At 39.2% G+C, this 6155-nt stretch overlaps 1 pseudogene; it reads left to right on the top strand.

The window, feature by feature from the left end:
• Nucleotides 1–475, top strand: part of LOC102812665 — a 27610-nt pseudogene extending 27135 nt beyond the window's left edge.
• The last annotated feature ends 5680 nt before the right edge of the window (nt 476–6155 follow it).

Raw genomic sequence — 6155 nt, forward strand, 5'->3', positions numbered from 1 at the left:
TCAATCCACAATAAAAACCTTAAAAAACAAACAAACAAACAAAAAACACAGCATGAGAATGAGTTTATATGTAAAACTCTGCAGACAGAAAATGAGAAAATGGAGGAAGAAAATGATTTTCTGAAGAGGGAGAACAGCACATTACTGAGTTATCTGGGTCTAGAGTTTGACTCTTTGCCATATCAAGCAAGGAGGAATACCACAAAATCCAGGACTTGTGTATGGAAACCCATATTGTGGAATCCAAGAAAGTTCTTCCCCCAGCTTGGCCTCCATCACAAAATGCTCCACCTAAGATGTGGATTGTATTGATGCGATGGATAAGTAGGATCCCACCTTGGAGCAGCATGTGCAGGCTCTTTGTTTGGATTGTTCAGTTTGTGACAAGAGCTTTACAATAGGCCAGAAGCAGATCTTTGAAGACCACGTGTTCTGCCACTCTGGAGGTGTGACAGCCTCTGAAATCCATACTTAAAAATGTAGATAGATTCTATACAGCAGAACCTATCACCTCTACTATGAGTTGTAACTAAGGTCCTGCTTAACTGTAAATTAATAGGGATTTATTCAGTCCTATTATCACTGGTGTGGCACTGTGGGTTAATGGGCTGGACTGCAAGGTTGCTTTGAACCGCAAGGTTGGCAGTTCAAGCTTACCAGCCGTTCCTTGGAAACCCTATGCAGGGTCACTATGAGTTGGTACTGACTCAACGGCACTTAACAACAAATTGTCCCTAGTGTGGCGCTGTGAGATAAAGCACTGGACCTCAAGGTCGGTTTGAACCACGAGGTCGAAGTTTAAACTCACCAACCTTGCACAATCCTATACAGGGTTGCTATGAGTTGCAACCAACTTGATGGCACTTAACAACAACAACATTGTCCCTAGAGGTGGAATTATATTGATTATCTGAAGAATAGTGTTAAAAGTACATTTGTACTCAGTCTTAGCTCTGGGGCTGGTGATTAGTTAGAGGCTTATTCCACTGACTGCATTAGATTAGCCAATAATAACACAGAAGAGAACTCAGACATCCAATTGGACTACCAAAGAGTTCTTCTCATCCTAATTTCTCAACTTCCAGTTAAAGCATCTTTATTCCAGAGATATGAACAGGAAATGTTATTTCAATCCCAGAAAGACTATTTCTCTCTGCATACCTGAATGGTATTTTCTGCTCTGATCTTATGCACATAACTTTTATTGTTATAAGTCCTTACTTAATGGTTAGTAAGAATTGTTAGAAATTGTATGGGTTTGAAATTTGCTGAACAGGTGAGTTTCAGTATGGATGAGTCAATAATGAGGGACAAACATTGTGAATCACTTTAAGACAAAAATAAACTAGTTCTCTATTTAAAAAAATAAAATTCAGGCTGAAGCTGAAGAAAATTTAAACAAGTTCCCGAGTGCCAAAAGATGACTTTGAACATATCATCTCAAAAACAGATTAGATGCATTAGACACTAATGATTGAACACCAAAAGAGTTGTGGATGACACCAAAATCATCATACAAAAAGAGGTACAATGAAAGATACATAGATCAATGGAACAGAATTGAGAACCCAGAACTAAATCTATCCACATGCCGTCAACTGATCTTTGACAAAGAGCCAAAATACATTAATTGAGGAAGACATAGTCTTTTCAACAAATGGTGCTGGAAAAACTGGAAATCAATATGCAAAAGAATGAAATAAGACCCATAGCTCACATTATATACAGAAACGAACTCAACACAGATTAAAGATCTAAATGTAAATCCCAGAACTATAAAGATCATCAATGAAAACATAGGGTTTAGGAGCTCTAATACATGGTACACATTGACTATCAAACATGAATACAATAGCAGACAAAATAGATAGCTGCAATATACGAAAAATTAGAACCTTATGTGTATCAAAAGATTTCACCAAAATGGAGCCCTCAGACTGGGGAAATTTTTTTGCAACAACGTATCAGACAAATGACTAATCTCTAAAATATATGGGAAACTACAACACCTCTACAAGAGAAAGACAACTAGTCCAATTAAAAATAGACACATGACATGAACAGATACGCCACAAAGGAAGACATTCAGGCAGCCAACAAGCATATGAAGAAATGTTCATGATCATTAGCCATTGGTGGTGGTAGTGGTGGTGGTGTGCCGTGGAGTCAGTTCTGATTCATAGTGACCCCGTATTGAGATTCCAAAGCTGTAAATCTTGACAGAAGCAGAAAACCTCATCTTTCTCCCACGGACCGGCTGGTAGTTTCAAACTGCTGACCTTGAGGTTAGCAGTCCAACTTGTAACCACTACACAGCCAGAGCTCCTTTAGAGAGATGCCAATCAAAACAACAATGAGATATCATCTTACACGAGAAGTAACAGAGAAGTCAAAAAAGCAGAGGACAACAAATGTTTTGTATGTGTACATCAAATATTTTTGCTTTGTTTGTTTATGAGAAATAAGCTGTAAAAAGGAAGCTACACAGTGGAATATGGATAACTGTTGTTACAGGGCAGAGAGTGTAATTGTTAATCTGAAACAAAATGAATGATTAGTTGAATGAAAAACTGAAAAAAAAAAAAGGGTTTAGGATAGAGATGAAGTGAGAAAGCATGAGATTTCTCACTTGGGAACCTAAAAGTTTTACATTGTAAATTGATGTATGTGTCTATGAAGGTAGGCATTAATTTAGATGTATCTTTCTGGAGCTAGTATCAATTTAACTGGGGAAATGTTTGAATTTTGGCCAAGTGGCAGCATCGATGGACTCAAGTGTGGCAACAGTAGTGAGGTTGGCCCAGGATTGGGCAGTGTTTCATTCTGCTGTGCATAAGGTTGCTATGGGTAGGTACCGACTTGATGGCACCTAACAACAGCAACCATGAGGTTGATGGGTCAGGCCTACCAACTTCTCCTTGGAAGACCTTTACAGGGTTGCTATGATTTGGAATTGACTCAGGGCACTTAACAGCAATAACAATGTGTAAACAATACCAACAGAATCCTCCTTTGTTATATCACTCAATCAGGTATGCCAATGTTGATAGAAATCTGGTTGTATTAATGCTACATTCCGATAAAACTGAACAGACCTTTGTTGTTGTTGTTGGGTGCTGTTGAGTTGGTTCTGACTCATGGGGACCCTGTGTGGGGTATCCAAGGAGAAGCTGGTGGGTTTGAGCTGCTGATCTTGTGGTTGGTAGCCCAGTGCTTATCCTGTAGCACCGTGCCAGGAGTACAAATAAGCCTTTACTGGTAACCAAAAAATTTGCTTCTGTCAGTAACCTGTAATGACTGGGTCTAGTCCACCCAATCAAGTGAATAGAATATGAGGACTAGGTGAGCTAAAAGTTATATACACCTTTTGGCTAAGAGCTGTGGTTGTTGTTGTTGTTATGTGCCGTGGAGTCGGTTCCGACTCACAGTGACCCTGTACAGGGTTTCCGAGGCTGTAAATCTTTACGGGAGCAGAACGCCTCATCTTTCTCCCGCGGAATAGCTGGTAGTTTGGAACTGCTGACCTTGCGGTTTGCAACCACTACGCTACCAGAGCTCCTTATCACCAATCAAATGAATGAAAAGATTCACACCTTAACATTTTCCTCAGTTCAATCTAGGATGGACTCCTGGTGTGGTGGCACTTTGGGATCTGTGCTGAACGACGGACCCCGGGGCTCAGTAGTTCAGGTCCACTGGCTGCTCCTCGGAGGCCCTGTGCAGGGTCTCTATGGGTCTAACTGACTCAATGGCTTTTAACAACAATAAGAAATTGAATTTTAAATTAAATAATTGGGAAATTTGGATTTCTCTCATCAGGAGTAGGATTTTCTAAAGGTCTAGTCCCTCCCATAGTAAAGAATATAATCAGTGATTATATAGAGTAGAGGAAGTAGTCCTCTGTTTATTATCAAATTTGGAGGGGCTAAAAAATTATGTTTTGAAAACTAACATTTCGAATAAAAAGTATTGTAAAAATGTGGAAAAACAAGACATTTTCTCTGGTAAGTTATTTTTGTTGTGATGAGAATGTCTTTATCATAAGTCTCCAAACATTGTGGCTAATACTTTAAAGATATTTAATGCTTTAAAGAATTGTAAATAGTACAGAATATTCCAATTATTGGAAGTACAAAACTATATAATTCTTGATGTCTGTACTGACAATAAGAAAAAAAACCAAAAAACAAAAAAGAAGAACACTCTCAGCATTTCTTAAGCTGAAAGTACCAAAGGGGGAAAAGAAAATCAAGCCTCGACTCGTAATATTGAAGGATCCTAGAGGCAAAATATTGAGTGATGGAGAAAACATCAAAAGAAGATGGAAAGAACACACAGTCACTATACCTAAAAGAAATGGTCAATGTCCAACTATTTCAAGAGGTGGTGGTGGTTATGTGCTGTGGAGTCGGTTCTGACTCATAGCGACCCTGTACAGGGTTTCCGAGCCTATACATCTTTACAGGAGCAGAATGCCTCATCTTTTTCCCACCTAACAGCTGGTGGTTTCGAACTACTGACCTTGCAGTTCGCAGTCTGATTCGTAACCACTACACTACCAGAGCTCCTTATTCAAGAGGTAGCATATGAGTAAGAGCCAATGGTACTGAAGGAAGAAGTCCAAGATGCACTGAAGGCACTGGCAAAGAACAAAGCTTCAGGCATTGCTGGACTACAAATTGAAATCTTTCAACATACAGGCAGCACTGGAGGCATTCACTCATCTACGCCAAGAAATTTGGAAGATAAGCACCTGGCCAACGGATTGGAAGAGATCCCTATTTGTGTCTATTCCAAAGAGAGGTGATCCAACAGATCACCGAAATCATTGGACAATATCATTAATATCACCTGCAAGTAAAGTTTTACAAAAGATAATTAAAAAATGACTTCAACATTCCATTGAGAGGAAACTGCCAGAGGTTCAAGCCAGATTCAGATGAAGATGTGGAAGAAGGATATCATTGTTGATGTTAGATGGATCTTGACTGAAAGCTGTGAATATCAGAAAGATGTTACTTGTGCTTTATTGTCTATGCAAAGGTTTTCGACTGTGTGGATGACAAGCTGTGGATAACATCGTGAAGAATGAGTTTTCCATGAGGAAACTGTACATAGACCAAGAGGCAGTTGTTTGAACAGAACAAGGGGACATTGAATGGTGGAAGAAGCACAGCCAGAATAGTCCTTAGAAACCAGCATGGTAAGACTTCATCTCTCATACTTTGGACATATTTACAGGAAGGACCAGTCCCTGGAGTAGGACATCATGCTTGGTAAAGTGGAGGGTCGGCTAAGAAGAGGAAGACCCCCAACAAGATGGATTGGCACAGTGGCAGCAACAATGGGCTCCAGTGTAGCAAGGATTGTGAGGTTGGTGCAGGACCGGACAGTGTTTCATTCTGTTGTGCACAGAATCACTGTGAGTTGGAACTGGCTCAATGCCACCTAACAATGACAACACGGTCAAGTATCAGATTTTAAAACTATCATTTCAACCAGTAATCCATATAAAGATATTAATGAGATTAAAAAAAATTATATTATCTTTGAAATGCAATATTTTTGATATCTTTATGTTTTAGTGAGTATAATTTTCCTACATTAAACTACTCATGATTAAGGCATACAATTTAATAGATGTGGTATTTGTATACACTCATGATACTATCACTGTTGGTAGGTGTTGTCAAGTAGATGTTGACTCATAGCAGCGCAGGTGACAGAGGAGAACTGTCCTATAGGATTTTCTAGGCTGTAATCACTACAATCAAATGAATGAAAAGATTCACACCTTAACATTTTCCTCATAGCCCTTTTCTATATCCTCCCTCACATGCTTATCCCAAATCAAGCACTGATCTGCTTTCTGACCGAGATTAGACTGTTTTCTTTATAAGATAATAGATAACGGAAATAATATGGTATGTACTCTTACTGTTTTGCTTAGCTTGCTGCTTTCAGCATAATTATTTTGGGATTCATCATGTTGATGCACGTACCAATTAATCATTTCTTTGAAACGATAAGCAGTTTCCCATAAGGAATCCTGTTGGCGCAGTGTGATAAATTTGGGGCTGCTAACTGAAAAGCCGGCAGTTTGAACTCACCAGCTGGCCAGAGGGAGAAAGATGAGACGGGCAGCTTTTGTAATG

Source organism: Chrysochloris asiatica, unplaced genomic scaffold (genome assembly GCF_000296735.1).
Source record: "Chrysochloris asiatica unplaced genomic scaffold, ChrAsi1.0 scaffold00067, whole genome shotgun sequence".
Lineage (NCBI taxonomy): Eukaryota > Metazoa > Chordata > Mammalia > Afrosoricida > Chrysochloridae > Chrysochloris > Chrysochloris asiatica.